The 11,932-nt window shown below is 35.9% G+C and overlaps 1 long non-coding RNA gene across 1 annotated transcript; it reads right to left on the bottom strand.

Moving 5' to 3' along the window:
- Positions 1 to 367: 367 nt before the first annotated feature.
- Positions 368 to 10,343, bottom strand: LOC144287456 (uncharacterized). Its single transcript, XR_013355247.1, has 3 exons — positions 9,712 to 10,343; positions 7,010 to 7,214; positions 368 to 543 (listed from the first exon to the last, which is right to left on the bottom strand). It is a non-coding gene; the product is annotated as an uncharacterized LOC144287456 (long non-coding RNA).
- Between the last annotated feature and the right edge of the window lie 1,589 nt (positions 10,344 to 11,932).

The following is an 11,932-nucleotide window of genomic DNA, read 5'->3' as shown; positions in this document are numbered from 1 at the left end:
ATTTCATTTAAAAAGTACAAAAATAGGAGGTGTAGATTGGGGAAACTCCAGGCATAATTATTAAAGAAATGTCCTCATTCCCACTTTGTAAACCTTCTACTCACATGCCTTTTGAGGCTCAATATCCTACATTTTCCCTTTTTGTGTCTACATTTGTATCCTTATCCCAATAGCTTACTTTATTTCAATTTAAGTTCGTAGGTTGTTTTTGCATTGGTAAAGCCTTATTCGTAATGCATTGTCCTATTAATTAAAGGCATAGGAATATGATTTTGAGATCTGAAAGAGATAAAATACCTTTGAATCCAACTTCTAAGGAAGATCGACTGATAAACTTCACAAAGACTCAAAGTACAAAATATATCTGTTTATTTCCCAACAAATGTTTATTGTGTTGTTACTGAGATCCACATAGGCCTTTAAAAAAACATTCCAAGAAGACTCATAATCTCAAGGTGGAGGAATAACTGGTGCAGGTATGTCTTTCAGCCTTAGAAATCCAGAATTGCAGTTTTGTCCATTTACTCAGGAGCAGGAGGGGCTCTGTAAATGTAGAGCAAAGATCATAGGATTTGAAATCAAAGCTGCAGGTTTGAGTTCTGGCTGCACCTCTTATTAGCTGTTTGTATTCTTAAGCAAGTGACTTAATCCCCCCTGCCCCCGAAAGAAAGAAAGAAAAGAAAAGAAAGAAAGAAAGAAAGAAAGAAAGAAAGAAAGAAAGAAAGAAAGGTCAAGGAATAATACCTACCTCATAGGGTGGTTGTGAAGATCAGATGAGATGATGCATATAAAAGAATTTTATATACTGTCCTGGGCTAAACACGTGTTGGTTAGATTGGCTTCTGGCAAGAAAGAGACTTCCTAAAGAAAGGGGGACTTCTACGTGTGGGTAGGCACCCAGCAGGGATTCCCTTCTGGCAGCCTTTGAAGGCTGATAAGTATCTCCAACAGCTGCTTAAGAGAATACAGGGACCCAGCTAGAGGGCGAGGGTCATGACCTTTGCCCTTTTGCTCTCAGCTCAAAGGACATCTGCTAAAGATCCCCTGCAGGGAAATCTAACTCTAAGGAGGGAGGCCCAGGGAATGTTTCAAGGGATCCTAACTCCAATAGTCAGAAGAACCCTGAGGATGTTAACTTTGTAATTAAACTTATTTTACCTATTCTATCACTTCTAATTCAAATTTAACCTCTACTCTGTTAGAATTTAAGAGGTTATATTTGTAACACATATATTAATACCCATAATTTATACTATTTGTTCATATTTATATATGTATATTTTTTACAATATATAAATTTATTATAAATGTACACATATACTGTAGATCTGTGTAATATATATCTCACATAACATATAGGTGTTCTACAGAGAAAAACAACTGGAAGAATATTTACCAAAATGTTAGGGATGCTTCCTCCTGGAAGATAAAACTTTTTTTTTTTTATTTTCTTATTTTTATTTTCTTTTTTGCTTATCTCTATTTTTCAAGTATTTTTAAAATTTCTTTTAGAATGAGATATTAACAATACAATTTTCTGGTTAAAATATATTGCTTGCATGAGTTCAACCCATTTTAATTTATTTTTTCATCTATTAAGTGATTTAATGAATCTTGTGATAATGAATCTTGTTTTTGTTTCTTTTTTATTCTATTTTTGTTTATTTCACTTGGATTTTCTCTTAAGAAAAGTTTATTTTACTTACATTTCCTACTACTTTCTACTTGGATTTTCTTTTGTTTCTTCTTGTTTTTCTTTTCCTTGCTATTTAGTTCCCCATTTGTTGTATTTTTCATATTGTATTTTTACTGAATATGGCAAGTATAAAGCTGAGGATTATCTCCTTAAGAATTGCTCATAACTTGACCAAGGAAACTGTGTCTTTTCCCTTCCAATTAGTCCTGCAGTCACCACCTTTCACTTCTAATATCTCAGAGTAGAACTACTTAGTTTTTCAAATACAAAATTGGAAAACTAGACAGGTTAACTGACTAGAATTATCCAGCAAGCAAATATTAAATCCATCTTTAGCATCAGTAAAGATTATTTCAAAGCATAACAATACCTTCAACATATATCTGTTTACCTTTGGTCCACAGCCCAGAGCCACGATCTACCTGTCTATCTACACCTGCACTCAGAGTCAACATGCCAAAATGGAACCCATCATTCCTTCACTCCTCCAGAAAAACTATTCCTCCTTGTTCCCCTTTCTCCTAAAGAAAGGGAACTCCCCTCATGCCTTTTAGCACTCCACAGGAATTACTGACATTGCCATTCAACCAGGTGTCCAAGTCAGAAACTTGGAGATCATCCTACACGCTCCATCCTCCCTAGTTCCCATACCAAATTATCTAATTATGCCTCTTTAATGCCTGTGCAGTTCTGTGCTTTTCAAGCTGAAATATGACATCCATGGACAGTGATGTCATAACAGGTAATATATGAATGCACAGAAGGAACACAATGAATCTTCCTGGAATGCCTTCCCTCACCCTTTGTCATCTTCATATTAACAAGTGATTTTGAACATCACATTTCATAAAATAAGTGCATTCAAAATGAACGTGTTTTTTGGAGATGGTGTGTAACAATTCAAAGAAATATGGGGTCCATTTGCTATAACCCCAAAGTTTTCACAACTACTTCCTTATGTTACTGGTGTGCTTTAGCAGAAATATTTTAGAAGAATTACTCATAGTAAATCTTGGGTCCTTAAGTATTGCTCCTGACTTGACCAAGATCTTCTTCCTCTCTTTTTGTGTGGCCACATGGCTTCTTCATTTCCCACTGGGCTACTGGGACAGCCATCATAACTCACTCAGCTCTAAATATCCCCCACATGCACACTGACCTCAGAGTGCCATGTGCAAATCACTAACCTGATCTTGTCATTTTCATATACCAAATCATTCAATGGTACCTACTTCATGCAGAATACAGTAAAAGTCCCTTAGTATGACATATAGTGCTTTTCAAATCTGGCCCCTGCTCTCTCAGAGTTCTCAGCTCTACCCTCCTCCATCCCATCCTATGAGTTACTTGCAATTTGCCAACCATATGCTCTCTCAAAGACCTTTTGCATACAAAGTACCTCTCCTATATGTTCTGCTCACCTGCTTAATCAAACATACTATAATACTCAGTTCCAGCATCACTTCTGAAAGTCCATTCTGAATTTTCCAGAATTGTTTGGGTTCCTCTCTTGGGTGCCTGAATAACACTCATTCTTGGTAATCCCCAGCCACAAACCCTGTCCCCTTATACAGAGCTCCTGAAAACAGGGATCATGTGTTGTTCATCTCTGATCTCTATTGCACTCTGTCGTTCCTCTGAGATCATTGCTAAGGATACCTTCCTTTGCATCAGAGGGTCTCAAATGCACTGCATAACCAAACTGCATCAGAATTAGCTGGAATATGTTTTCAATGTAAAGATTCCTTGGTCTCTGCAATTTTGACTCAGTAGTTCTGGATTAAAGCCCTAAGGACTAAATCAAAACTTTTTAAAAAAATAATAGTAATTTTAAAACTCCTCAGGTCATTTGATGCAGCTTATCCATAGGCTAGCATTTGGACCCACTACATTCAACAACCGTGATTATCTTGATAGCATTTAAATATTAAAACAGCAACAACATACTTTTATTATTAAAGCAATTACAACTGCCTTCTTAAAATGCACTAATTTAATGGTATTCTTTTTGCTTCAGTGTGGTATTTCTGCAGTTGAATAGCTTACTATATATATATATATATATATATATATATATATATATATATATATGCTATTAGTATCGATTTCTTTTTTTTAATTTTTTAATTTTTTAGTATCAATTTCAATAAGGAAGACTGCTTCTGATTTTGTGTTCAAATTCTTGTTTTTTCTTTTTCTTTTCAAATTCTTGAGAGCTTCTTACTATAGATTCTAAATCCTTAACTACTATGGTTATGAGAGTTGTACACCATCCACTTATAAAAATAAACCCAAAATTCAGTTTCAAAATCACTGCACAGATGTTAGAGGAGGAAGATGAGTCTATTTCTTTCAGTAAAGAATCTCAGAACAACCATTGACTATTTTTCTGCTGAGCTTCTGGCACTGGCATCTTCATAGAAGAGGGAGATGGATGAACGCAAGTGATAATCTCACAATGATAAACAAGAACACAAACAAAAACTCAGATAGGGAGTTTTTCCAACATCCAAAGTTAATTCCCATCAATCACACTGGATCTGAAAACAGATATATGGGGTGTGACATTTAGTGAAATGACATTTTAAAAACCATCTGCCACATATCATAAACCCAAATAAGTATTATCCTTTTATAAAATTTATTTTCATTAGAGGCTTTAGACATTTTCCATTGCCGCCACTGTGAACTAAGATCCTAGATCTCTTTTGAAAGTAAAAGAAAATGACTTCAAAAATGCAAAGGTGACAAATTGTGTTGATAACAGATTTGATTTTTGAAAACAGCCTGAAGATGCATGGCTCCAATTCTGACAAAAAGTTGAAAAAAAAAAATACAATTATATAGTGAAAATAATTTTTAACATTAGATCTAAAGCAAGCTTCAAAAGTATATATTTAAAAGGTTTACAAAAAAATAAAAAATAAAAGGTTTACAAAATGATACTATCATTTGAATAATAAAGATTCCTATGATGTATTCTAATATATTTTTAAAGTACATTTTTCCTTTTTTTTAAGATTTTTTATTTATTTTTATTCGAGAGAGAGAGAGAGAAGCAGAGACACAGGCAGAGGGAGAAGCAGGCTCCATGCAGGGAGCCCGATGCGGGACTCTATCCTGGAACTCCAGGATCACGCCCTGGGCGAAGGCAGGTGCTAAACCACTGATCCACCCAGGGATCCCCTCTAATATAATATTTATTTGTAAGTTTATGTGCTAGAAAGTGAATAAAGCCAGTATGTTATTTTATAGTCATACTTCATAAACTTTGAGATAGAAATTATTAGTTTAAGATTGGGCTTTTTCAACTACTTTAAATATTTATATAATTTCAAAATTAAATCTTTAAAAAAAGGGAGAAAAAAGTTTTTTTCCAATTTGCATAAGGATAGCCAAAGCAACAGATGGCTCCTGTCTCTGTTCTTCTCCCAGCTCTGTTCTCTATGTAGATTTTCTGTAATGTTCAAAACAATTCTTCATTGAGAGCAAGAATTTAGAAAAAGAAATAGTCAAGGTGCTAACTAAAAGAACTACTTTCATAGAAAGCAGCAAGTACTTGGCATGATAAAAATAAGTTCTGTAGGAGACTTGAGAAATACAGCGTTGCATCTGAGGTGTATCATTTCTGGATGCAAAAGATCTGCATAAGATGTAAATCATAGAGAAGGGGAGGTGAGAGGGCACCAAGATCCTCTCCATCTTAGGATCTAACTCAAATTTGGGCAAAACTGAGGAGACCAAGCTCTGAAGCCCTTCTCTCCTCCCCCCTTCAATTATTACATCCCTCCTGTTAGTGATCCTTATTAAGATATTAGCTAATTATTACTTAAGGAATACAAAGTATTCAACCCTAGCACATAATGCAGTAAATGAGCTGAAGACAAATGTCTCCCCTCACCACAGAGATAATCTCCCTATTGCCCTTCAATGGCCATAGAGCCTTGAGATTGTTCCTTCATCCTCTCCTGCTAAGTATCACCCTGAAGGTGTACTTACATTTTTGTTAAGTTTGTGAAGAGAAAACAAAGTTCAAAATTCAAGGAGGAAAAGCTAGATGTCAGATCTGAGGAGATGTTATTGTACAGACGACTTCTGACCTCATTTTTCTGACTCACACCAGGCTGGTGGCCAACAATTCCACCTCCTGGTGGTGCTTATTCACCCTGCCCCACGCATCCACACTGCTTTCTCTGCACTGCCCTGGGTGAGGCATGGTGGGATTGTTCAGCAAATATGTCAGTGACATCTATATTAAAAAAAAAAAAAAGAATTCTTTGACATTGATGTTGGATGACTGAGTCAGTTTTCTAGTTTTCTCTGCTCATTTGTAGGAATAATCAAAATTGCCTCTCTCTGCTGAAGAAGTACCTTGTATCTTGACATTATTATGATAGAAACATCTCAAGGAAGGGAAGAAAGTCACTCTTTCGATGACTGAGATGTATTTCATTTGAAAGTTTAAAAGGGTGATACCTCATCTGGAAATTAAAGCATCACATTTAAGATGTATTCTTGTCAGACGCATAAATACCTAGAAGGTGTGTATCACAGAGTAATGGAGGTGGGAAACACCTAAGGCCCAAATCCTCATTCTGATAACAGATTCCTGAGCCCTGTGTTCTCTAACCAACTCTCAGTTTGAGTTTGATTCAGTACTTGTCACCTCACACTTCCCTAAATAATCTGTGTTTTTCCCCCACCTCCAAAATTAAGATTAATAATAATAAAGCTTGCAATATTTATAAATAAAATAAGTGTATTATAAAACTGAAGATTTGAGTTGAGGAATACCACTGAGAATGTTACTCACTTTTTGTCTTCCCATGTTTATCCTAGGTTGGTGTTACTTAGGAAATTGGAGTTACAGCTATGTTTTACACACATTCATATTTGATAATGTAAATGTATATTGTAGACTTTATAAATAAGACTATATATTTAGTCAAGCCTATACTTCCACAGTTGTCTTTTTCTTCATTTTTTGATAGAAACTTACTAAAAGTAATATTGCCAATGAAGGAAAGCATCCAAATTTATTCTTCAGAGCAAAATAGAAATAAAACTAATTTATGTGATTTTCAACTCAAGCAATAAAATGAGAGCATTTCATTAATTTCTGCTTCAAAGACATATTTTAGTATGACACAATCATAAATATTCATGTAATAATAATGGTAACAATAATAAGTGTCTGTCCTTTGAATGTAGATAAGTCTCCAGCTACATATGATGGAAGCTCTAGGAAAAAATTATAAAGTCAAATTAAGTATGCTGATGGCACAATCTTGATTTCTTTTTAGGTAATCTTACCTGCTTTCAGAGCACAATCTTCCATTTCTCACTTCTCGGCTCCTAGGCGTGTACTGTTCTCACAGATGGTAAGCTCCAGGAAGGCCTGTTCCTCTCTCATCCTGACTTTTGCGATAATTCCTCAGGGCCCACTGATTGCAGACACACACTGCCTCCTGGCTCTAAGTCACCACACCTTCAGATTCCACCAAATACCAGTTCCCTTCTAGCAAGAGTTAAAACAGATAAGTTTGAGCTATCGAGCTTCTACAGAGGTAGGCATCAGTTTTTTTTTTTTTGTCATTCTCCCTATTATGTACCATGAAGTGTCATCTTTTCTTAGACCCAGATTTTCCCTGTTTATACTGCAAACCACGTTTTTAACCACCCTAATAAAGGACGCAGTAGAATACCCAAGTGAGGCACAGACTGTCTCCAATGCCCAAAGAGTCCATTGAGTCACTTGGCCTCCTCTTTGATAGAGAAGCATGAAGAGACAGCAGTATTTTTCTTGACTGCTGAAGGAATTAAATATTCTGTGAATTCATCCACATTGTCTCTAAATACTTTACCTTAGTATACTCCCAGCACTCTGCACGTGAGAAGTATTCAATAAACATCTGCTGAATTTCAAGATCACTATAAGGAATAAACCCCAAGTAGTAGCTCTCGGGCTCTGAATTAATTACTAATTATATCATCCTACTGCCCTTCAGATTCATCCATCAATGGCTTCAGCTGACATTCCTAACATGCTGGAAGTCCAATATAAGCAAAATATTCACAAAAAGACAAAACAGGGCTAAAAGTTAAACTATCAGTATCTGACATATGGATAGTGATAAGTGCTGGGACATGTGTACAAAATTTGAAAAGAAGAAATATTTTCACAAAGTTTTCCAAAATAAGAATGAAGTCAGCATTCAAACAAAACATTTGAATTGAATAATGAAGTCAGCATTGAACAAAATGTTTCTCAGACAGTACTAGTCATCAGAATTAGCTGCATAATCCAGAACAGAGAAATGCATAAAGACAGAAAACATATGAGTGGTTGCTAAGGTCTAAGGGAAGGAGAGAAGGAATGGAGCACAACTGCCAGTGGGAATGGGGTTTCCTTTTGGGGTGATGAACAAGTCCTGGAACTTATGTCACTGAATTGTACACTTTAAATGTCTAAAATGGTGTATTTTATGTTATATTTTTTTAACCACAATTCTTTTTAAAAATATAACCTACAGAACAGAGAATTATTTTAAAGTTGTGGACACCAAACCCGTTTCAGGGATGGTGTGGGAAAAAACAATAAATGGTGAAACAAGAAGTATAAGTCTAAGAATATCTAAGAGAAAGGGGGAGTGGATACCTAGATTAAATGAAATCAAATTTCCATTAGAGCCTTATGTGTTACTGTGCAACCAAGATTTCACTATTTAAAAAAAAAATCCAAACATGTAGTTCAGTGGAAGTGGTCCACAGGACTTGCAGCATGTAATTAAATTAGCCATCAGATCAAGACAGTGACTAGCACATTTCCCTATCTTTTACATGGCAGTTTACCATGGTAAAGAATAATAGTCTTCTCTTTGAAAGATAGAATTTACATAAGTGCATTCATTGTTTTGCATTCTAAAGCCAAGTTATGGCATTTAGGAGTTTATTCTTAGTATTGCCTCCTATACAATAGGTTTATAGCTCAGGGACATAGTAAGTAATGGATTTAAATGATTTCTTCTGATATATAGTTCCGCCAGTAAACATGTATCCCTGTTGGATGCTCCAACATTGCTTTTTAAGAGTGAAACTCAATGAAATTACATAACTGGAGACTGTACCGAGAACCCTTGGCTGTCCTATAAATATTAATAGAATCAAAATGCAAACACGGGGACTGAGAATGCCTAGAAGTAAGAAGTCCTTGCTGAATTAGGATCATCTACAATGCTACAATATAAAAAACATTACAGTCTAAATAAGCCCCGTTTTTATTCAGTTCTATCAAGATATCTTAACTCAGAGAGGCAGTCTTGGGATAATTTAGTTTTTGAGACCATCTGTCTCTTTGAATGAGCTTTATTCAAATGAATGAATTTAAGCTAAAGCTATAAAAATTGGTCAGCAGCAACTGATTATTTGGTCAACTAGCTTCTTCCTCCTCTCAGTTTCTAGAGCAATTTTTATGCTTAAATGACCAAATAGAGTCATGGTATCATTGGGGCTTCCTCCCTCATTAGACTCAAGAGATCACTGAAGTCAGGGATGATGTCTTTCTTATGCTTGTCATCCCAGGTTCTGACTTCAGAGTCAGTTGGCATTAATAATTATTTCTTTAGAAAGACAGGCTTCAAATAAGCAAAACTTTAATCAGCAAGTCTACAATGTACACAGTGGTCAGTTATGGTCTCTAAACCAGATGATAAGAAAAATTAGTATATTGGGTGCCTGAGTGGCTTAGTCGGTTAAGTGTCTGCTTTTGGCTCAGGTCATGATCCTGGGGTCCTGGGATTGAGCCCCACATCAAGCTCCCTGCTCAGCATGGAGTCTGCTTCTCCTTCTGCCCCTCCTCCCACTTGTGCACATGTGAACACATGCTCTCTTTTTCTCTCCATCTCTTGCAAAAAATAAATAAATAAAAAGTTTTTGTTTTTAATGATTATATTCCCTACAGACATATCAAAACAACAATAACACAATAACAACAACAAAACAAAACCAGATCCTACCTGAGCTCCTAAAGGGTCCCAGTGTAATAAAGAGAAGACAGATTAGGGGAATTTGGTACATTTTGTGGACTTTGTGATGGCTTTTCAGACTCCATAGGTGCAGTTTGCTTGGTTTGCTTGGTATTCTGTAACCAAAATTGCAACCAGATATTCTGCCCCAAATCCACTCCAAAGAGAGAAACTTTCTATTTCATCAGTAAACTGGTTGAAATATCTTCTCCAATATCCACTCTGTTCTATCATGTTCCTTTACCATAACAACAGTCACCTATGATGAGCAGTAGAAAGAAGGTTTCAGTTCAGTGACACTTTGGATCCTGTCTTTTTTGTGACCTTCCATAATGGAAGAACCACAAATCAAGCCAATTTATTCCAGAGGTTTCTGATCATTTCAGAAACTTCCTGCTACCCCACCATAAGCTAAATCCAATATTGTGTTTTGAAAGTCCCAAATTTCCAAAAGTGTATGTGTTTATTGGATTAAGCAGAGTGGTTTCTGATCAAGAAGGCTATAAAACACTATTGATAAGAGAAAAAAATGCAAGCTGGCTTAGAGAGTATCCTGGAGCAATTAGTTGAAAAACAAGAAAATCAAGAAAAATCGTCCCACAGAACACATTTACTCAGTACCTTTTTGCTTGTTCAGATTCCTGGTCAGAACAAACTAAAAATAACAAAAACAATAATGATGATGCTGCTCATAGCATAAAGAACCTTTTTTGAGGGTCTACTCTGTGTCAGGCAGTATGATAAATATTTTATGTCTATAAATACATTTAATTTCCACTTCACTTTCACTAGGCAGCTAATATTATCATCCCCATTTGTGGTTGAGGAGACTGAGGCAGGGAGAATGGGTTGAATAACTTCTGGAAACTTTACCCAGGCAGCAAATGGTGGAGGTAGAAGCCCACACTCTTACACAAAATGGCTTCTCCTGGAGTGGTGTAAACCCTGCTCCTCTTCAGAGTCTTTCAGTCCTAATCTGTGTGAATAATATGCATCCAGGTGGCTTCATATTAATCAAATATATAAAGTTTCTACTTCATGAAAAGCAGAAAAAATGTCTACAATACTATAACTGAGAAACACTCCAATCTCTCTCTCTCTCCCTGTAAAAAGCTAGACAACCTAGTAGCTGAAAAATACTGATGTCACTTGAAAGAAATTGCATCTTGTCCTGCTCTGTTGTTCTCCAATTTTGGGCCTCAACCAGTTGGAAACTGGTATGAATGTGTATAATGATGACCTCTGAATGATCATTGTGAAATGACTTTCCCTGGTAATGTTAGATTTATCTGATGATTTTAATACCCTTCATTCTAAAATGCTATTATCCTGAGTGCATGCAGGGGACAGTACACTTAGTCATAAGTGATGGATGAATTCATTATCTTCAGCCAATTTTAATGGGTCATCTAGAAAGGAAATCACCAGTCAGTTTTGGCTATTGAGCATTGCTACCTCACGTACCTTATTAAGCCAAATATAAAAATGGGTGGTTTTTCATTTTCCTGTCAGACAACAAAGGTCACTGATCACAAGCTTGAGAGACACTGAGGTTTATTTCTCTTTGGCCTGAAATAATGGATAAGCATTGAAGTTTTTACTTTTTCCACTTCGAACTGGATATTTCAGAACTGTGCACCCTGAAAAGAGGGATGGTGTTTTGCAGGAATTCAGAATGAGGAATTCCTCATTCCTGTAGAGAAATGGAAATTGACGTTAATGTATTCCCTGTGTGACATTGTTAATCTAATGGCACTATTGAATCCTAAGGCTTCAGCCCCATCATTAGGAGCTGGAAGTAAACACATCAGTGTGGGATATAAGTAGCTTTACCCATGAGTATCACAGGTTCTCTGCCACCCATAGCTACAAGAAACTGATAATATTTAACACAAAAAAAAAGTATTGTGCTCCATGTCTCAACCTAGCTTTTCTGGTCTTGGTTGGGAAATCCCAACATTTAATCTTTTAAATTATCAGCTTTCATTTGACTCATCAACTTGAACTTTTCCTCTCAGATGCAGTTCTGAACATCAGACAATCAACAGCTTTTGATTATAGTAATGGTAAAACAGGTGTATATTTTAGGATCTGAATTTGCTATGAGCTAAGCTTTTCCTGCTGTTAGTCCCTGATTGTGTAAGATTGACTTCACGAAATTTTAATGCATTTATATACTGAATAATTATTTTGCTTTATCATGACTAACAAA

This window comes from Canis aureus, chromosome 17 (genome assembly GCF_053574225.1).
Source record: "Canis aureus isolate CA01 chromosome 17, VMU_Caureus_v.1.0, whole genome shotgun sequence".
In the NCBI taxonomy this organism is placed as follows: domain Eukaryota; kingdom Metazoa; phylum Chordata; class Mammalia; order Carnivora; family Canidae; genus Canis; species Canis aureus.
Note: the sequence above shows the minus strand (reverse complement) of the source record. Positions and strands in the feature narration are given on the sequence as shown.